The 23258-nt window shown below is 42.9% G+C and overlaps 1 long non-coding RNA gene and 1 pseudogene across 1 annotated transcript; one reads left to right on the top strand and one right to left on the bottom strand.

Annotated features, from left to right (window-relative positions):
* Positions 1-213: 213 nt before the first annotated feature.
* LOC147972238 (flowering time control protein FPA-like) lies at positions 214-22363 on the top strand (annotated as a pseudogene).
* LOC125510020 (uncharacterized) lies at positions 12626-16243 on the bottom strand. Its single transcript, XR_007284441.2, has 2 exons — positions 15787-16243; positions 12626-15465 (listed from the first exon to the last, which is right to left on the bottom strand). It is a non-coding gene; the product is annotated as an uncharacterized LOC125510020 (long non-coding RNA).
* Positions 22364-23258: the final 895 nt, after the last annotated feature.

Raw genomic sequence — 23258 nt, 5'->3', positions numbered from 1 at the left:
AGCGGGGATAGAAAAGGTGCCGCCCACGGACTCAGCGCAGCCCCGCCCTCAGTATATACAGTCCGGCGCGCGGGCTAGTTTCCTCACCTTGTTCCATTCCCCGTGACAGACAGCCTAAATCCCCACATCCTAACCCTAGCTCCCGTTGATCTCTCCCTACCCTGATCCCCTCTGCCATGGATGCCGTCAGAGCCACCGCCTGCGGAGCCCTCCATGGCCGTGGAGGCCACCAGGCCATCGGCCTCACCTTCTAAGGAATCAGAGCTCGCCGGCGTTAGGGGTGCAACCGCCGTCGCCGCCACGCAAGTTTCCGCCATGAGAAGAAGGCGATGTAGGTCGGCAACCTACCTGTGCATGCGGGTGAGGACGACGTCGTGGCGTCCTTCGTCCTACACAAGGCACTCGGCTGCTTCATCATGCGTGTCGAGTACCGCAACTACGCCTTCATCATTTTCTGCTCCATTAGTTGCCGAGTGTCGGACCGCCCTGGAGGCGCTCCGTGGGTCCACGGTCAAGGGCGCCTTCATCCTGATTGAGTTCGCCCGGCCGGTAACATCTCAACCTCCCTCTCCCCCACTCTTATCCGCTCCCACCTTGGATCCCCCCGGGATCTGGCTACAGTTTGTGATGTAAGTTTTTCAGTAATTAGGACTTCGGTGTTTGTCATTCATGGTTTATTTAGGCGGTGTGGGCTGAGGCCTCCAGCAGCTCTGATATATGTTGTTATTTGAGTGGAGGCACAATGGATCAGCGGCGACGGGGTGGTCTGGTGTAGGCTCGCAGGTGGCTAGAGGAAGCAGTGCTCAAGGTCCATGGAAGCGCGGCGCGTGAGGACCTTGATATGGTGGATGGGAACATGTGAGCCGATAGCGACGGGAAACCTTGACACCGGTGAATGGCCTAGCAGGAAGCGGTAGCAGTGGTGTCCTGGGCACCGGAGGCGGCAGCCGCGAGGAGGTTTGTGTGGAGGGAGACGTCGGTAGCGCGAGGGAAGGCCAGGTCGTCCGGATTTTCTTTATAATTGCGGGTCATCTGGATTGGGTGCAGAAGGGTCGGGTTGGGCAATTTTTTTTCTAAATCAAATAGTTTTCTAGATTGGGGAACAAGGGTAGGGTCTGGTACCTTTTTTTCTGGGTCTTAGGAGAATTGTTTTCTACCAGTTATGGATGGCGGTGGTGCATAATTGTTTTTTCGGATCTTTAGCAAATTGTTTTCTGGATTAGCGACCAATGAGCTGGTCGGTCAGCTCTTTTTCGGATCTTTAGCAAATTATTTTATACCACTTATGGATGAGTGTGGTGGGTTATTGTTTTTCTGGATCTTAAGGAAATCGTATTCCGGATTGGGGAACAAGGATTTGGTCGGGCATCTCTTTTTTCCGGATATTAAGCGGATCATTTTCTACCACTTATGGATGGCAGTGGTGGGTGTTTGTTATTTCCTGATCATTAGCGAGTCGTTTTCCGGACTGGGGAACGAGGGTCGGGTCGGGCAATTTTTTCTGGATCATTCGCGAATCGTTTTCTACCACTTATGGATGGCAGTGGTGAGTAATTGCTTTTTCTGAATCTTTAGCAAAATTTTCCTTGATTGGGGAAGAAGGGTCGGGTCGAGCAGCTCACTTTTTTGGATCTTTATCGAATTATTTTCAACCACTTATGGATGGCAGTGGTGGGTAATTGTTCGAAACTTCAGGGGCAAAGTCGGGACGAACAGGCAAAAGCACGAATCAGTTTATCATTATTAAAGAAAGCGTTGTGGTAGTGAAGTATATTATGGTTATTTGTGTTGTGGTATAAACACTTTCTTTTATTAGGGTCAGGATGGGCGGGCAGAAGCATGAACCACAGATACATAAACTTGTGATTATTTATGTTGTGGTAGAGGCACTTTCTTTTATTAGGGTCATTTTCATTATTTCTATTTGTGGCGTTGGCACAATGACATGCTATAAACACCCATCATGAGCTTCGACAAGTGCGATGGCATGCTTCGACGACCGCGTTGATGCTTTCAGGTGTGCTTTGACAGCTGCAACGATGGCACCACAGCACGATTCTATCGCTCGTGTTGTGCTTTATTGGTCGCGGTGATGGTGTGATGACACACCTCTAACGTCCATGTTGTACTTTGGCAACCGCGATGATGCTGCGATGGCATACCTCAAGGGCCATGGCGATTCAACGATGCGATGTTGTGTTTTGACAAATGCAAGGATGCTACGACCGAGGCCCGACTGCGTTGATGATGCCGTGACAACATGTCTCAAGGTCACGGCTGTGTTGAGACGACGGGCATGACTATGTCAATGATGTTGCGACGACCATGGCGATGGCGGCCCGACCGCGCTCATGATGGTGCAATGGCATGTTTAAAGGCGGAGGCAGCAAGGATTCCATGTGAGGGGGTGTGGTGTGGTGTGCGCAACATTGATTTCATCTACATCCTAATACCAAATGAAACCAACACCCATGATCAATCATACGATGTTCTAGTATTTGTATGATCACATGTATAATTACCAGGCAAAGCATTGCGTGTGAAGTAAGTGTAAGAAGGATCCCTTAGAAAAAGGCAGTCACGAGATGCAAGCTCAAATCACAAACTCGACTACATATGGGCTAGCTTTGCATGGGGACACAAAGGCTCTCGCGTCACACAACCACGTAGGATCGGACGGCACCGGATGTGGTTTACAAAGTCAATAAATCATCCGACAGTTTTGAAACGTTTTCCATTTTTTTGAGCAGTGATGGGAATAGGTGTCATGTCTGGATGATATATTGGAGCAGGGATAGAAATGGTGCCACTCACGGACTCGGCGCAGGCGTGCAACCATCCCTACCCTGTCCACAGTATATACGGTCCGACCCGCGGGCTGGTTCCCCACACCCCGTTCTGTTCCCCGTCTTAGACAGCCCAAATCCCCACATACGAACACTAGCCCCCGGCGATCTCTCCCTTCCCTGATCCCCGCTACCGCTGATGTCATTGCACGCGCCGCTCGCAGGGCCCTCCGGCACTGGGCGCCGCCGCCGCCGTGCTAGGGGCCGCACACGAGAAGAACGCGTTGTGGGTCGAAAACCTGCCCGCGCACGGAAGCGAGGAAGACGTCATGGCGGCCTTCTCCCCGCACGAGGCGCTCGACTGCGTCGTCGCATGCGTCGGCTCCCGCAGCTACGTGTTCATCCTTTTCCACTCTGTCACTGAGTCCTGGGACGCCCTCAAGGCACTCCGCGTGTCTAAGGTCAAGAGCGCGTTCATCTGGGCCGAGTACACCCGGCTGGTAACTTCTCACCCCCTCCTTCTCCCCCTCGGATCCGCTCCCACCTTGGATCCCCCAGGGATCTGGCTGCAGTTCGCGATGTCAATTTTTCGGTAATTAGGACTTCGGTGCTTCAGATTTGCAGTTTATTTAGGCGGTGTGCGATGAGGCCTCCAGTAGCTCTGATATATGTAATTATTTGAGCGGTGGCGCACGGGATCAGCAGTGACGGGGTGGTCTAGCAGAGGCTTACAGTTGGCTGGGGGATAGCAGCGCTCCGAGTCCATGGGAGGGCAGCGGGCGAGGCCCTTGAGTCAGGCTGGCAACCGGGTCAGGCTTCATTGGGCCGACCTCTAACAAATCCATGCTCGAATAGCTAGTCGGGTCAACCCACAACCCAACCCCTGGGTTTGACAGACGACCCATGCCCACACCCGATGGGTGACCCGACCCATTCGGGCAACCATCAGGTCCATAAAAACATTTCCATTTTTAACCCAATAGCATGCAACAAGTTCAAACAAAACCGGTGAATGACCTACATGAAGCGGTGGCAGTGGGTTCCTCGACGGAGGTGGCTGCCAGGGAGATGCCGGCGGTGCGCAGGGAGGTTGGGTTGTCCATGTTTTCTTTCTAACCGTGGGTCATCTGGACTAGGGAAAGAAGGATCTGGTTTGGCATTTTTTCCGGATCTTCAGCAAATCATTTTCCAGATTGGGGAACAAGGGTCAGATCGTGCAACTCCTTTTTCTGGATCTTTAGCGAATCGTTCTCTACTACCACTTACGGATGGCAGTGGTGGGTAATTGTTTATCGGATCTTTGGCAGATCGTTTTTCGGATTGGGGAAAATGGGTCGGGTCGGGAAGCTTTTTTTAGACCTTGATCTTTAGCTAATCATTTTCTACCACTTATGGATTTTTTTGGATCTTTAGCAAATCATTTTCCACATTGGGGAACATGAGTCAGTTCGGGCAGCTCTTTTTTCCTGGATCTTTAGCAAATCATTTCCTACCACTTATGGATGGCAGTGGGGGTAATTTATTGCAACTTCAGGGGCAAGGAAGGTCCGGACGAACATGCAGAAACAAGAATCCCTTTATCAATGTTCAAGTAAGCATTGTTAAGCGATGCTTAAGCGCTGAGCAATGGAAAAAATGCCTCACTTTGTCCCTAAGTGGTAGATTAAGCGTATTTCAAAATTTTGGCCAGAATTTGGCTATTTTTGAACTGCTTCTGCTTTGGTGCTTGTGCACTAATGGCAGTATGTCATTTATGTTATTATTAGGATCTGTACAGGAGTTGTTTCCTTCAGAACATGAAAGATGATCTGCATTTGGCTATGTCTATTTGAACTGAACTACATTTTAGTTGTCGTTTTCTTATTGTGTGAATGTGATGTGTATTTATTATGTTATGAAGATCATTTTAGATGCTACTTCAACTAACAGTGTGCAATGTTTCCTATTTGCTATGCATACTATTCAAAACAGTCAAGTTCTGGCCAACTTTGAAAAAATGCTCAAGCGCGCTTAAGCGCCCATTGCTCTATGTTGTGGCCTTCCGCTTTTTTGAACATTATCCTTTATTAGTAGGTATTGAAATACTCCTAGATTGGTGATTGTTCCATGTTCTAGGGTGAAATTGTTATGCTGGTGTTGTGTAAAGATTTATGCCCTCATGATGTTTACATGTGTTTGTTGATTGGTTTTTACAAGCAAGAGCTGCTAGGAACCTATGGGTTGGAGGAATTAGTCTGTCTATCTCAAAGAAGGAGGTATAGGAAGAGTTCCAAAAGTTTGGAAAGATTCAAGGTGTTGCATTCTCCCATGATCAAACTTCTGCATACATCGACTTTGAGAAGCTGGAAGTTGCCAGTTTTTATCATAGAGCCTTTAATGGGGACAGATTTAGGGGGCAAGGAATTGTGTGTTGATTTCTGGAGGTCCAGAGGAAGAGCGGTATGCATCTATTATTGTTGACTGGGTCTGTGAAGTTTTTCTAGGTTGCAGTTTTTCAAGGGATGTTGCCTTAGTATTTGGTCATTGGTACTGATTTTGATAGGAATAGTCAGAAGCAGGCAACTTCAACGGTACAGGATCATTGCCACCAGGTGAAATGGGAGTTGGACATGCAAAGGTACTACTATTTACTTCTCTTGGTTCTTGTTGTTGTATTGTCCTCTTATGGATTGTTTTTCCCGGACCTGCAACAAATTATTTTCGGGATTGGGGAACAAGGGTCAGGTTGGGCAGCTCTTTTTTCATCAAATCTTTAGCGAATCGTTTTCTTCCACTTATGGATGCCAGTGGTGGGTAATTGTTTGCAACTTCAGGGGCAAAGTCAAGATGAACGGGCAGAAGCACGAGTCCATTTATCAGTGTTCAAGTAAGTGTTGTGGTAGTGAAGTATATTGTGGTCATTTGTGTTGTGGTAGAGATACTTTCTTTTATTAGGGTCGGGACGGACGGGCAGAAGCACGAACCACATAAACATAAACTTATGATTATTTGTGTTGTGGTAGAGACACTTTCTTTTATTAGGGTCATTTACATTAGTTCTATTTGTGGTAGTGAAGTATATTATTCCAATGAGATATTGTATGCATTCCTTCTTTTGAGGTGTTTTTAAGAGAGAAAGTTATTACTAACCAACTCCTTGAAATAAATTAGAAGGTGTATATGAAGGCCATGTTTTTGCGATTATTTTTCTCAAGGTGGCATAATCAGATGGCCCACCCACACGCAAAGCCATCCCTGCCCCGCTCACAACATATACGGGATGCATAAAATATCTAGTAACTATGGTAGGCTCTGATTTAAGTTTGAATGATGTACTAATAATGAATGATGTACTAAAACAGAATAATCCTTGGTTAGTCATAGTTGTTTATTTCTTTAGTGAAATTTCTCCATTCATGTTCTAAAGTTCTTTAATGAATTGTGCACAAGTGACACAATTTGGAGTTATTCAGGTTGTGATTTGATATAAATATGAAGTGTATTTTATCTTTGATCTATTTCACTTTAATTTAGACCATTCATAGCTATCTCATTGTTTTGTTGCTAGGACTACTTGTATGAGGATTTTATTCATCTATTTCATTATAGAAATAGTATGCCTTCTTATGGCATTTGTTCTTTGATTGGATTCTACATGATAGATCTATTAGGAACCTATGTGTTGGGGGATCTAGTTCATCTATTTCAATGCAGGAGGCAGATGAAGAGTTTCATAGGATTGGAAAGATTGAAGGTGTTCAATTCTCCATTTATCAAACTTTTGCATACATCGACTCTGAGTAGCTGGAAGATGCCATTTCTACCTATAAAGTCGTGAATGGGACATATTTTATATTCCTCTTTGGCATATAGTTTGGAGGGATACGGGTCAAATCCATATGGATTAATGAACATGATTGATAAAACATTAACATAAAAAATTAACATAGACTTGTATGATAAAACATTAACATAAACAACAATGTGCCTGCGTGTATGATGTAACCACACTTACATAGACTTATGACTATTTGTGTTTCTATAGAGACACTCTCTTTCATTAGGGTCATTTACTTTATTCTATTTTTGGTAGTGAAGTGTATTATGCCAATGAGATATTGTATGCATTCCTTCTTTTTTAGATGTATTTAAGTCGGAAAGTAATTACTAACTAACTCCATGAAATAAATTAAAAGGTGTCTATGAAGTTCATATTTTTGTGAGTATTTTTCCCAAGCAAAGGATAATCGGGTTCGAGCCGACTATGCTCGTCCATCTGCCCCCACCCCACCCTCCGGGTAATACATACGAGTGCGGCCTCATAGGGAACATGTGGAGAAGAATATGTCGTGGGGAGAGGATATGGTTGTGAGAGGTTACGGTGGGCAGGCCCCATAGTCATGTCTCCCGATAAATAAGATAACGACTAACTACGTATGTTGCTATTTCTTTGTGTTTATTTTGCTAGATAGATTGAGGCGATGCATTCATGGATTATGAATAATCTATTTGCCCTTGGTTATTAAGGCGTAATGAAAACTTTGAACTATGTGTTGGGTAAACTTGCTTTTTGAGAAGTTCATACTTGACAATTCATGGTGATGGGATAGTTTTTTTAGTGTTCTGGTGATGGGAATGGGTGTGTGGATGATGTTGGATCGGGGATAGAAAAGATGCCACCCACGGACTCAGCACTGCCTTGCCCGCAGTATATACAGTCCGGCGCATGGGCAAGTTTCCTCACCTTGTTCTATTCCCCGAGACAGACAGCCTAGATCCCCACATACTAACCCTAGCTCCCGCTGATCTCTCCCTACCCTGTTCTCCTCTGACACGGATTTCATCGGAGCCACCGCCTGCGGAGCCCTCTGTAGCCTTGGAGGCCACCAAGCCATCGGCCTCACCGTCGAAGGAATCAAAGCGCGCCGGCGCTTGGGGTGTAGCCGCCGTCGCCGCCATGCAAGTTGCCACCGACGAGAAGAACCTGCTATGGGTCAGCAACCTGCCCTGCACACACGGGCAAGGACGACTTCGTGGCGTCCTTCGCCCCGCACAAGGCACTCGAGTGCGTCATCATGCGCGTCGCGTACCATGGCTACGCGTTCATCATTTTCCGCTGCATCACCGAGCGTCGGACCACCCTCGAGGGGCTCCGCGGGTCCAAGGTCAAGGATGCCTTCATCTTGATTTTATTCGCCCGGCTGGTAATATCTCAACCACCCTCTCCCCCCACTCATATCCGCTCCCGCCTTGGATCCCCCTAGGATCTGATTGCAGTTTGTGATGTAAATTTTTCAATAATTTGGACTTCGGTGTATGTCATTTGCGGTTTATTTAGGCGGTGTGGGCTAAGGCCTCCAGCAGCTCTGATATATGTAGTTATTCGAGTGGAGGAACAATGGATCAGCGGCGACGTTTTGGTTTGGTGGAGGCTCGCAGGTGGCTGGAGGCAGCAGCACTCAGGGTCCAGGGAAGCGTGGCGCGCGAGGCCCCTTATATGGTGGATGGGCACATGTGAGCCGATAGCGACGAGAAACCTTGACACCGGTGAATGGTCTAGCAGGAAGCGGTGGTTGTGGGTTCCTTGGCGTCGGAGGCGGTAGCCACGGGGACATTTGTGTGGTGGGAGACGTCGGCGGTGCATGGGGAGGCCGGGCCATCCAGGTTTTCTTTATAACTACGGGTCATCTGGATTGGGTGAAGATGGGTCAGGTTGGGCAATTATTTTTCTGAATCAAATAGTTTTCCAGATTGGGGAACAAGGGTCGGGTCTGGCAGCTCTTTTTTGTTTCGGATCTTTAGCGAAACATTTTCTATGAATTATGGATGGCAGTGGCGTGTAATAACTTTTTCAGATCTTTAGCAAATTGTTTTCCGGATTAGCGACCAATGAGCAGGTCGGTTAGCGGTTTTTCGGATCTTTAGTGAATCATTTTCTACCACTTATGGATGGAAGTGGTGGTTTATTGTTTTTCGGATCTTTTGGAAATCGTACTCTGGATTGGGGAACAAGGGTTTGGTAGGGCAGCTCTTTTTTGGATATTCAGCGAATCATTTTCTACCACTTATGGATGGCAGTGGTGGGTGTTTGTTATTACCAGATCTTTAGCGAGTCGTTTTCTAGATTGGGGAACAAGGGTCGGGTCGGGCAGTTTTTTTCCGGATCTTCAGCAACACATTTTCTACCACTTATGGATAGCAGTGGTGAGTAATTGATTTTTTCTGAATCTTTAGCAAAACTTTTCCTTGCTTGGGGAAGAAGGGTCGGGTCATGCAGCTCTCTTTTTTGGATGTTTATCGAATCATTTTCTACCACTTACGGATGGTAGTGGTGGGTAATTGTTTGAAACTTCAGGGGCAAAGTCGGGACGAACGGGCAGAAGCACGAATCCGTTTATTAGTGTTCAAGAAAACGTTGTGGTAGTGAAGTATATTATGGTAATTTGAGTTGTGGTAGAGACACTTTCTTTTATTAGGGTCAGGACGGACGTGCAGAAGCACGAACCAAAGATCCATAAACTTATGATTTTTTGTGTTGTGGTAGAGGCTCTTTCTTTTATTAGGGTCATTTCGATTATTTCTATTTGTGGTGCTGGCACAATGACATGCTACAAACTCCCATCACGAAGCTTCGACGAGTGCGGCGGCATGCTTCGACGACCGCGTTGATGCTTTCAGGTGTGCTATGACGGCTGCAACGATGGCACCACGACACAGTTCTAACGCATGTGCGGTGCTCTGACGGCCGTGGCGATGGCGCGGCGACACGCTTTCTAATGCCCGTGCGGTGCTTCGGCGACCGCGATGCTGCTACGACGGCATGGCTCAACGGTCATGGCGACGCTATGATGTGACGTTGTCTTATGGAGGCCCGATTGCGTCGAAGATGCCGCGACAACGTGTTTCATGGTCATGGTAGCGTTGAGACAACGTGCATGACTATTTCAAATGTTGCGACGGCCGTGGCAGTGGCGGACCGACTGCTCTCGTGATGACGCAATGGCATGTTTAAAGGCGGCGGCGTCAAGGATTATATGTGAGGGGTGTGGTGTGCGCACCTTGGATCCCCCAGGGATCTGGATGCGGTTCGCGATGTCAATTTTTCGGTAATTAGGACTTTGGTGCTTCATATTTGCAGTTTATTTAGGCGGTGTGCGATGAGGCCTCCAGTAGCTCTGATATATGTAATTATTTGAGCGGCAGTGCACAGGATCAGCAGTAACGGGGTGGTCTAGCAGAGGCATACAGTTGGCTGGGGGATAGCGGCGCTCCGGGTCCATGGGAGGGCAGCGGGCGAGGCCCTTGAGTCAGGCTGGCAACCGGGTCATGCTTCATTGGGTCGACCTCTAAAAAATCCATGCCCGAATAGCTAGTCGGGTCAACCCACAACCTAACCCCTGGGTTTGACAGACGACCCATACCCACACCCGATGGGTGACCCGACCCATTCGGGCAACCATCAGGTCCATAAAAACATTTCCATTTTTTTAACCCAATAGCGTGCAACAAGTTCAAACAAAACCGGTGAATGACCTAGCACGAAGCGGTGGCAGTGGGTTCCTCGGTGGAGGTGGCCGCCAGGGAGACGCCGGCGGTGCGCAGGGAGGTTGGGTTGTCCATGTTTTCTTTCTAACCGTGGGTCATCTGGATTAGGGAAAGAAGGATCGGGTTTGGCATTTTTTCCGGATCTTCAGCAAATCATTTTCCGAATTGGGGAACAAGGGTCGGATGTGCAACTCCTTTTTCTGGATCTTTAGTGAATCGTTCTCTACTACCACTTACGGATGGCAGTGGTGGGTAATTGTTTATCCGGATCTTCGGCATATCGTTTTTCGGATTGGGGAAAAAGGTTCAGGTCGGGAAGCTTTTGAGACCTTTATCTTTAGCTAATCATTTTCTACCACTTATGGATTGTTTTTTCCGGATCTTTAGCAAATCATTTCCGGATTGGAGAACAAGAGTCAGTTCGGGCAGCTCTTTTTTCCCGGATCTTCAACAAATCATTTCCTACCACTTATGGATGGCAGTGGTGGGTAATTGATTGCAACTTCAGGGGCAAGGAAGGTCCGGACGGACATGCAGAAACACGAATCCCTTTATCAATGTTCAAGTAAGCATTGTTAAGCGACGCTTAAGCGCTGAGCAATGGAAAAATGCCTCACTTTGGCCCTAAGTGGTAGATTAAGCGTATTTGAAAATTTTGGCCAGAATTTGGCTATTTTTGAACTGCTTCTGCTTTGCTGCTTGTGCAATAATGGCAGTATGTCATTTATGTTATTACTAGCAAAAGGGCCCGTGCGTTGCAACGGGAAAAAAATGATAATCTTCAATGATGATGACCACATTTTGTTCATACCTCATCGCGTGATTTTGAAATTTTGTTCACAAATGCAAGAAAATGTTTCCTTTTAAAAGTTTATTCACAAATTGAGGAAATGTTCACATTTTCGAAAAAATATCGTGGTTGTAAAAAACTTTGATAATTCATAGAATTATTCTGAATTTCAAGAATGTTTATTAAAAAATACTATAATATTCCAATCCACCCCAACAGTTAATTCTTCAAAATTCACACGAGCATATAGTCACAAAGACTCAGAAGCATTACTGTTTAACTACATATCTTTGATCAACCGTGAACATTTTTACAAATTTGGGAACATTTTTAAAAGTTGTGAACATTTTTTACTATTTACAAACATTTTTACAAAATTGTGAACATTTTTTATATTGCGAACGGTTTTTAAGCATTTTCTTTTGAATTGGCGAACATTATTTTCAAAATTGGTGGAATTTTTAAATTCACAAAAAAATTGAAATGCATGAACATTTTCTGAATCAACAAACGTTTTATGAATCAGTAAACTCTTTTCTAATTCACGAACAATTTATAAAATTTAAGGACATTTTTTAATATGCATGAATTTTTTTGAATTAGCAAACATTTTTTTCAATTTCATTAATAATTCATAATACACGTACTTTTTTCTTCAAAATCCTAGATTTTTTTACGAACATTTTTTAAAATATCCTGAGCAGTTTTCCTTTTCTGGAACATTGTATTTCAAAATTCATATTTTAAAAAAAATCTAAAGTTTTTTAAAGTTCCAAATTATTTAGAGTAGAAAAAAACAAAAACAGAACATCAAAATTAAAAAACTAAACTAAAAAAACAGGCACTCGCACATGGGCCAGCCTAAACGGACGCGTTGTGTCTTCTACAGCGTTGTGCCTAAACGGACGCACTGTGTCTTCCGTATGCTTAGGCCGGCCCATGCGGGGGACTCCGTGCAAAACGTTTTTACATACCAGCTATGTAAAAGGTTTGATGCCAAAAAACGGGTTGCTTCATAAGAACCAAATCAAAACCCACACAATGCCTTTATGGTACAGTTTCTAAACGATATGATCAACATAGTGAAAGCATATTTGCATTGAACCATAGCAAAACAATAATAAACAAATGCCCATGCGATGCAACGGGAGAAAACATGAATGAAGAAGACTCACGACACTCTATTTTAAAAATAGTAACTGGTTCAAAGTATTCGATCAAATACTAACGGGCTATTCCTATAGAAAGAATTAATAGTTTCAAAGTTATAGCTCACTTATGTGATGCTTAGATGGATTATGAACTTCAAACTCATCCCATCTCTCCTTTCTACGTACAGGTATGTGCTTCGCTGAAGAGAAAGGGCAAGTAATGATTGGGCGTCGCAATAAGCGCTAAAGTTTCTCTCTTGCATCATGTCTCTCCCTTGACCACTATGCGCTTCATCAATCCGTCCGCTTCGCAAACTAATGCTTAAGTTGTAAATCAAATTGGAAGATCAAATGCAAGCACCATGGAAGGGAAGTGAATCAGACGACACAAGAGCTAGCTAGCTTTTGTTTTTACAGTAAAAACCATTGTAATTGGGCCAATGTACCCTGAGCTTTTTCTCAATGTAACCTCATAAACAGTGTAACTATTATTCGATACCAATAAAGGGAACCACCATCACCTCCTCTAAAAGAAGCAGCAGACTGCCCACGAATTTCCATAATTTTGCATCTTCCACTTAAACTATCTACCCTGATCCTTCATCAAGCAACACATTCCTCGATACCACTTCCTGAAAGCTAGAACAATGTCACGGGCATAGGTAATACATCACTATTACTTCGTGAAAGTTTCTGCTGAACTATCCTTACTGTATGTTTTTTGAAAAATAGAAATCTCCTCGCTGTACCAGAAAAGCACACCTACAATGGCAGAACTGCATCAACTATGAAATATACCACTTCGATTCTACAGAAAACAGGAACACCAAGAAAGAGTGAGGTATAGAAAAAAAATATCAATTATTATTATTCAGTAACAAACCAAAGGGCTGCCAAATCTCTTGAGGCATAGTTGAAGCCACCATCTCCTTTAATCCCTATCAAAGGGATTTGATGACCTATGAAAATTACACGAGAACCTCACTTTCTTAGACCAAACCTTGCTTATTCAATACGTCTGGAACTCATGGAATGTGAGGATCATAACAGCTCTTCCCCTGAAAGGTGAGTAATTAGATATGTTTCTCATTTGAAAACATAAAAGAATAAGCAGGGAAGAGACAGTCATCCTATATATAAAAAGATGCACACCAATAAATAACTGAAGCTATTTTGTAAAATTTTGGCAGCAAATGTAGGAAATTGATATTTGGCACTTCATATGACAATGAGAAAATAAACCAGGATGAGTCACCTAAAATAATTTGACCGTATCATCATCATTAGTGTTCAAATGAGAGAGAAAATAGAAAGCCATTAAGCAAACATTCCTTGTCAGCTTTATAAAGCACAATAGTTCATTTTGCATACAGAAACATGTCAACATTCTAGAAACAGATGTGTTCGTTCCAAACTTCCAATTGACATAAAAAATTCAAGTTGCAGCTGCATTCTGTTGCTCAGGAAATCTTTAGAATTATAAGTCAAATTCCAGTAGAAAGTATGACTACCGCATCTTAAAAATGCACATCTAATAGCTTGTAAACCTGGTCAAATTGATGCCTGCCAATTTCACATATTTTTTCCAAGCAATACAATATATTTTTTTCCTCGTATACCTGCAGTGTATATGTTGTTCAGAAAAGAATGAGTGAAGACCATGATCTTCCCAGGTTCTGCATGTAAGAGGAGCAATGGACCTAATTGAACTACAGCTTGTTGACTGAACATGAGGCAGGTTGTGGGTGACGTTGGCGCCTGCGCTCTCCCAGGTGAGGCTGTGAGGAGGCAACGACGGCAGTGCGCCTGTCGAATGGCGGCCATGGAGCTCCAAATTGGAGGAGAGGGTGGTCTCTGTTCTTGCTCCGTCAGTTGGCAGCCATGGAGCCCTAGTTTAAAGGACGAACGGAGGTTGGATTCTGCCATACTCATCGAGGAAGATAAATGCATGTTCCAATAGGGGTAAACTATCTATGTTGGACTGGATTATAAGTATTTCGGTTGCACCAAACTCGGGAACTATATAGCTGTCAATATTTTTGATGTGAGCAAACCATGGACAGATATAAACTGAAAACTAATACAGTTTATTTTATACAAGTATGCTTTGAAAAAAATGCCCACGCAAAGAGGGTCCAAAGTGGATGATGAGAGGCAAACTAATTTTCCCTATTTGAAGTATGGTCATGGAAGCAACCTGCATTGGAAGGTGTGCCATGGTCCAGCAAGTATGACCCTTATGAAAATTGGTAACTGAACAATGCAAGGAATATATGAACAGTGCATATAGAAATCGGAATGATATATAAAGGAAAAATTACCACTTACTCAATAGGTCTAGTGAGATACGATGTAGCACTTTGGCAGTCAAATTATCTTGCAAAATGCAAATACAGTAAATAAATTATTGGATTTGCCACCTGAATAGCAAATTCAGGATAGACTTTTATGTCGACAAAAACATATCGGTCCGGTAGGTAATATGCAGTGAAGACTCCGCGTTGCAATCGTATCACACAACTGCTACATTGCCATTATGAAAGGACAAAGCAGAGTAGAGCTAGCAGAAAACTGGAAGTCTGAATACTACAACTATCTATTAGCCTCTCCACCACGGCTGGTTGCTCCATCATATGAGCATCAACAACACAACCACTACATTAACCGAATTTGTCAGTTTCAGTCTTGCAAGAACACGACACATAATCAGTGGTCCGATGATTTGAGGCATTCCCTTCACCAGACAAAATGTGCGTGTGTCTACAGAGGAACGACAGTGGCAGCACACTAACATCATCTATAATGCGGGTCACCTGTGTAGACGCTCAAAATACAAAAAATAAATACCGTAAAATTAAAAACCATCTAATCGTCCTCTCTGTCACTGCTTTACTCTGTGACCGCTTGATGCTAAGTATGGGTGCTAATTACAGATTGAATACACCGTCAGTATTTTACGTTGTGCAAACTTGATGCATCTTTTGTCACCGATGCCACATATTGACTGTGAAACTATCATCCAGCACTGAAGATGGTCAAAGAGGAAGAGTTGCTCACCACGGTAACCTCAACCCACTGGCCTGCTCAAAGATAGTATCAGGGTCAAAAAATTCATCGACTTGCTGTGGTCTGTATGCATCGACCAAATAATATCCTCATGCTAAGTACATTGACTCCTCATTGACATTATTGGTATACATCGACTTGATGTGGTCTGTATGTGAAAAATGATATTCTTAAATTCCAATGTTGTCAGGACACAAGACTTTAAACGTTGGTCGCCTGTGTAGACGCTTAGAGATTAAGAAAATAGATACGATGCCAAAATTAAAATTCATCTAAATGCCCTCTCTATCAATGCTTGATGCTAAGTAGGGTGTTAATTACAGATTGCAAACACCTTCAGTATTCTACCTCCTGCGGAGGAAAATATCCAAGCGCTTGATGCATCCAGACCGATCGATTCGGAAACAAATTCCAGCACCTTTTGCTAGCATCCAGCGTTCAAGATGGTCTAAGAGGAAGAGATGCTCACCTCGGCAACCTCGACGACGCCGGCCTGATCGAAGAGTTGCGCGAGGTGCTCGCTGCTGACGTCATAACGAAGTACACCTTGGCCTCCTCCGACGGCTCCACGTACTCCTAGACCTCCTCCACACCACCACGACCTCCTCCTTCACCTCAACCGTCAGCTTCTCCTCGGCGATGAAATCCAGGGCCTCGTCCTCGGCTGCAAAGGGAGGGGATCTGGGTCTGGGGATCTGCCTTCCAGTTGGGATGTGGGGCCCTTTGGCACCGCGGTCGTCGTATGGAGGAAGACCTGCAGCTGGAGCAGGGGCGGATGTGTTTAGGGCTCACCGCGGCGAAAGAAGATGTGCGGGGATAGAGATCGAGCAAGACAGAGGAGGAGGAGGAACAGGGGTTCGGTCGGAAGAAGAGGAACAGACCGGATCGCCAGTGCGCAGCAGGACAAGGCCCGATACAACGCACGAATCGTTTTTCACTTATTAATTGATTGCCGCTTTTTAGTACCACCTCGCGTATACGTTTTAAATTCAAATTAAAAGTGTAAATTCGTATGAAAAAGGCGTATTGTGATGGTGAACCCGACAAAGTCAATCTATGTTTTATTATTATATTACTAGCAAAAAAGCTCGTGTGTTGCAACGGAAGAAAAAAAATGTCACACGCTCTTATAGTTTATAAATGGTGGTTTAGAGTTTGAGAATATGTAGTTGCAGCCGAAACGAAGTTGTTCTTAGACTTTTTCATGACGTATGTGAAATGGGGTGTTGTTATGGGTAAAGGAAAACGATAAAAATAAACATTATACATTTGCACACTACGGAGACATACATGCATCGTGGGCGGTTAAGCGTAACCAACTTAGGGCATGTTGAACATCATTCCAGCTCTTGGCTTCGCTCCACGACCTCAAGCTTATCCTCGCACCACCACACCGAGCTCGTCCTTGTTTCCCTCTAACATGAAACATCACTATGAAATTCTTCATGCATCCTCTATCATGTTTATTTTTTATGTGCAAATATTTTTGTTGCAACTCTTGAAAAAAATCCACATGCATATTAATTCATGTGGATTTCTTCACGACGTACGTGAAATGGGGTGTTGTTATGGGTAAAGGAAAACGATAAAAATAAACATTATACATTTGCACACTACGGAGACATACATGCATCGTGGGCGGTTAAGCGTAACCAACTTAGGGCATGTTGAACATCATTCCAGCTTTTGGCTTCGCTCCACGACCTCAAGCTTATCCTCGCACCGCCGCACCGAGCTCGTCCTTGTTTCCCTCTAACGTGAAACATCACTATGAAATTCTTCATGCATCCTCTATCATGTTTATTTTTTATGTGCAAATATTTTTGTTGCAACTCTTGAAAAAAATCCACATGCATATTAATTCATGTGGATTTCTTCATGACGTACGTGAAATGGGGTGTTGTTATGGGTAAAGGTAAATGATAAAAATAAACATTATACATTTGCACACTACGAAGACATACATGCATCGTGGGCGGTTAAGCGTAACCAACTTAGGGCATGTTGAACATCATTCCAGCTCTTGGCTTCGCTCCACGACCTCAAGCTTATCCTCGCACCGCCGCACCGAGCTCGTCCTTGTTTCCCTCTAACGTGAAACATCGCTATGAAATTCTTCATGCATCCTCTATCATGTTTATTTTTTATGTGCAAATATTTTTGTTGCAACTCTTGAAAAAAATCCACATGCATATTAATTAAAGGCGTGAAGATTAAAAAAACATAAACAACATTTTTTATGTCAAATTATCGGCATATACGGATTTTCTTGCCATTCTTTTATAGCATACCAACATCGCATCTTTAGGCCTCTCTTTTAATCCACACCCCATCTTTAGGCCTCTTTTTTATTTTTTGCCATGCATGTCCTTATTTATTTACACATCCCATATTTGTCGGATCTCCACACGTCCTCTCTTTTATTTCTTTTATAGCGCAACACATTCCTTCTTTTATTCGGGCAACACAATCAACCATTATTCCCGCATTAATTGGATCTCCTTGCATGTCCCCTCTTTATTCCTATTATAGCGCAACGCAATCCATCCTTATTCAGGCATCTCTTTTATTTCTTGCCAAGCTTGTTCCTTGTGTACTTGCGGACATATATAAATTGGTGTAATTTCATGTAAAGCAGCGATGTGGTACTATTGATTAATATGAGCGAATACTACCTGTTCATAGAACTGAATCATAGGCGAGCTGGTTCCTTACTTGCCTGTGAAAACTGGAGGCGCGGGTTCGGTACTCCCACACCACATTACTTTTTGGCTGATTTGAGCGATGCATCATCAATGGGCCGGCCCACGTGCGAGATGTACGCTTTTTTCATACAGACGGACGAAAATCTAATGACGGACCGTTGATCAGTTCGGTTTTTACCACGAATTAATACCACCTCACGTATATGTTTTAAATTCAAACTGAAAGCGTAAATTCACCGGAAGAAGCGTATTACGATGGTGAACCCACGGAGTCAATCCGTGCTTTATTATTAGAGAATACTAGCAAAAGGGCCCGTGCGTTGCAACGGCAAAAAAACTATAATCTTCAATGGCCATGACCACATTTTGCTGCATCACCAAGATACATTATCACTCTCAGTTTTATGAAATGATGAACATTTTTTCTAAACTCGTGAACATTTTTCAAATTTTTAGAAAATTTTACAAATTTTTGTACTTTTTCTAAAATAAAGAACATTTTTTGAATTCTTGAAGATTTTATGCTATTTGCAAAATAATAATAATTTGTGAACATGTTTTAAAACAATTTTATTTAATCGACGAACATTTCTATAATCAAAGAACATTTTTAGGAAATTTGTGTAATATTTTTTGAAATTCATGGACATTTTTTTGATTTAACGAACATTTTTTGAAATTCATGATCATTTTTGAATCAGTGAACATTTTATGAATGAATAAATTTTTTTTGAAGTCATGAACGTTTTTTGTTCAAATTCATTAACATTTTCTAATACACGAACTTTTTAAGCAAACATTTTTTTACCAAATCACAAACATTTTTTAATCTACAAACAATTTATGATTTATTAAAAGATTATTGCTAAATTCTCGTTTTCTAAAATTTCCAGATTTTTTTTGCTGTCCCAAATTATTAAAAGTAGAAAAATTGAAAACAATAAAATAAAATAAATAAATAAAAACAAACTTTAAAAAACAGGCCGCCTGGACATGGGCGGCCCATACAGGCGTGCGGCGTCTTCTTCCAGCACACAGAGCGCAGTATACGTGGTCCTTACTGCATGGGCCGGCATAGGCAGGGGATTCCCTTGTGTAAAACCTTCTTTTATCACTTATGCTCCATCTGTTTCTAAATATAAGTCTTTTGGAGATTGCAATATAGACTACGTACGAAGTAAAATAATAATCTACACTTTAAATACATATATATACATCCGTATGTAGTTTGTGATGGAATCTCTAAAAAGACTTATTATATTTAGGAACGGGGGAGTAGGTTGTATTGATGGGTAATATTTTGTAACTTTTGGGGCAATTTCCGTGAGATATCGCCAGACATGTTAGGAGGGCACCGTGGTCGAACATTACGCGGGCGAACGTGGTAGAGGCCAAGTGGCCCAAGACAGACGATTGGTAGAATAGCCTAGCTCAATATGAGGAAACGCCATGGACATACGAAATGGGAGGACCAATAATATTATACCTCCATTTATATATTAAAAATAATATATATGCCTGTGTGTTAGAACGGTAGAAAGAATTGACATAAATTTAGTGAGGATTGTATGTGCAAACATCATGTTCAATGTGCTACAAATTTGGCGCAAATTCAGTAAAGATTATAAGAGCAAGGAAAACATAACGGAAGAAAAAAAATGACATGAATTTAGTGAGGATTAAAAAATGCCACATCATTTTTACTCATAAGCATGGCAACCTACCATTGATTCCCCTGCACCTTCTGTTAATTAGTTTTTCTTTCTCTTTCTTTTCTTATATCATGATGCCCACATAATTACCGTCCATTTCCTTCCTCTCTCTTTCTCCTTCCTTCTTTATTTCTCATGCAATTATTTTTTTCCTTTTTTGCTAGGCCTACTAATTACTCCTGTGATTAATATGGCGCCCAGATAATTACCATCAATTTTCTTCCTTCTTTGTCATGCAATTTTTTTTCTTTTTTGCTAGGCCTGCTAATTACTCCTGCGATTAATATGGCGCCCAGATAATTACCATCAATTTTCTTCCTTCTTTATTTCTTATTCAATACATATTACCTTTCTTGCCGGCTCTACATAATTACCATCTTCCTTCTTTATTTCTCATGCAAAGAATGTCTATTTCCTTTCTTTATTTCTTTGCTTAATTTCCAAAGCAGCTTCTCGATGCCTGACAACCTAAAAAACGTATATAAACTGGTAAAAATTAATGTTAAATAGCAAGGTGGGACTATTTGATAAGTAAAAAAATATGAAAAAAACTTCCAGCCTGGTCCCTTGTCCGCCCAGTGGGTCGTAGCACTCACACATGCCCATCAAGACCGTGCCCATTTATCTCGGCTCGAGTACGCCTGTCTCTATTCTTAAGATTCCAGACGCCCTAATTAGCAAGCTTAGGAGCCTAGCCTAAGTCGTCTGCTGCGTTGCAACCAACATGGGAGACCAGGGATCAAATCCCAACGCTGCCACCATTTTTTCTCTAATTTCTTTTAATTCAAACACACGCACATACAGCCAGATATAGAAAACGACGGTGAAACAGCCTACGATGGACACAATTCAGCATGCAGGCCCAGCCGAGGCCCAGTTTAGCGAATCAGCCGAGGCCCAGTACGGGAAAACAAAAACCAGACGCATCTAAACAGATATAACGAAAATTTAGTACCACCTCGAATATGTTCTAAATTCAAACTGAAAGCGTAAAAATCACGGGAAGAAGCGTATTGTGACGGTGAACCCACGGAGTCAATCCGTGCTTTATTATTAGGGATAGATGGAGAGATTAGGGTCTGTACGGGAGTTGTTTCCTTCAGAATTAGAAAGATGATCTGTATTTGGCTATGTCTATTTGAACTGAACTACATTTTAGTTGTTGTTTTCTTGTGTGAACCTGATGTGTATTTATTATGTTATGAAGGACATTTTAGATGCTACTTCAACTAATAGTGTGCAATGTTTCCTATTTCCTATGCATACTATTCAAAACAGTCAAGTTCTAGCCAACTTTAAAAAAATGCTCAAGCGCGCTTAAGCGCTCATTGCTCTATGTTGTGGCCTTCCGCTTTTTTGAACATTATCCTTCATTAGTAGGTATTGAAATACTCCTACATTGGTGATTGTTCCTTATACTGGGGTGAAATTGTTATGCTGGTGTTGTGTAAAGATTTATGCCCTCATGATGTTTACATGTGTTTGTTGATTGGTTTTTACAAGCAATAGCTGCTAGGAACCTATGGGTTTGAGGAATTAGTCCGTCTATCTCAAAGAAGGAGGTCGAGGAAGATTTTCAAAAGTTTGGAAAGATTCAAGGTGTTGCATTCTCCCATGATCAAACTTCTGCATACATCGACTTTGAGAAGCTGGAAGTTGCCATTTTTGATCATAGAGCCTTTAATGGGACAGATTTAGGGGGCAACGAATTGTGTGTTGATTTATGGAGGTCCAGAGGAAGAGCGGTATGCATCTATTATTGTTGACTGGGTCTGTGAAGTGTTTCTAGGCTGCAGTTTTTCAAGGGATGTTGCCTTAGTATTTAGTCATTGGTACTGATTTTGATCGGAATAGTTGGAAGCAGGCAACTTCAACGGTAGAGGATCATTGCCAGCAGGTGAAATGGGAGTTGGACATGCAAAGGTACTACTATTTACTTCTCTTGGTTCTTGTTGTTGTATTGTCCTCTTTTATCTACGGGTTACTTGCTATCATTTCATGTTCTATTTGTCAGGGTTCTGCTAGAGTATGAATGAGAGAGGCAAAAAATCCTACCAATGTTCTCTGGGTGGATTTACCCAATACACATAAAGGTAACAAGGAGGCACTAAGGCAAGCTATGGTAGCACATGGTGTGGTTACAAACATCAAAGTTTTTCCAGAAAGGTAGTATGCTTTTGTGGAGTTTGCAACCATTGAAGGAGCTTCTAATGCTAAGAACCTTCTTGATGGGCGTCTTATCAATAATACAAAGATTCATGTTCTTTCCTCCAGCAGTGGGCTGGATAACCTAACAATGCTTGTTGGGATCCCTAGATCAGAGATGTACAATGATAGTCCACATGTGGCACATGATTATTTTAGTGCTTTTCACAGTAGTGAAGGCACATCACAAGGGTATGATCCTCGACGTGGAAGAGCAAGATACTTGGACTATGGTGCAATGCCAATCACTGTTGGTATCCTACCAGCACCTGAAGCTGGCTCATCTTTCTTGTCTGGACATTCTGCTCATAGTGTGCTTGATTCGAGAGAAGCCGAAAGGGTGAGGCTGGATGCTGGCATCGACCCTTACCATGTAAGGGCAGGCATTGAGGGTCTTCATCCAGGTCGGGCAGCTTATTTTTAACCTTGATATTTAGCGAATCGTTTTCTACCACTTATGGATTGTTTTTCCCGGACCTACAACAAATTATTTCCGGGATTGGGGAACAAGGGTCAGGTTGGGCAACTCTTTTTTTCATCAGATCTTTAGCGAATCGTTTTCTTGCACTTATGGATGCCAGTGGTGGGTAATTGTTTGCAACTTCAGGGGCAAAGTCAAGTTGAACGGGCAGAAGCACGAATCCATTTATCAGTGTTCAAGTAAGTGTTGTGGTAGTGAAGTATATTGTGGTCATTTGTGTTGTGGTAGAGATACTTTCTTTTATTAGGGTCGGGACGGACGGGCAGAAGCACGAACCACATATACATAAACTTATGATTATTTGCGTTGTGGTAGAGACACTTTCTTTTATTAGGGTCATTTACATTATTTCTATTTGTGGTAGTTAAGTATATTATGCCAATGAGATATTGTATGCATCCCTTCTTTTGAGACGTTTTTAAGAGAGAAAGTTATTACTAACCAACTCCTTGAAATAAATTAGAAGGTGTATATGAAGGCCATGTTTTTTGCGATTATTTTTCTCAAGGTGGCATAATCAGATTGCTTTTTGAGAAGTTCATACTTGAGAATTCGTGGTGATGGGATAGTTTTTTTAGTGTTATGGTGATGGGAATAGGTGTGTGGATGATGTTGGAGCGGGGATAGAAATGCCACCCACGGACTCAGCACAGCCTCGCCCGCAGTATATAAAGTCCGGCGCGTGGGCAAGTTTCCTCACCTTGTTCTATTCCCCGAGACAAATAGCCTAGATCCCCACATACTAACCCTAGCTCCCGCTGATCTCTCCCTACCCTGACCCCTCTGCTACGGATGTCATCGGAGCCACCGCAGGCGGAGCCCTCCGTGGCCGTGGAGG

Source organism: Triticum urartu, chromosome 5A (assembly GCF_056163025.1).
Source record: "Triticum urartu cultivar PI428250 chromosome 5A, HENAU_Tu73, whole genome shotgun sequence".
NCBI lineage: Eukaryota > Viridiplantae > Streptophyta > Magnoliopsida > Poales > Poaceae > Triticum > Triticum urartu.
Note: the sequence above shows the minus strand (reverse complement) of the source record. Positions and strands in the feature narration are given on the sequence as shown.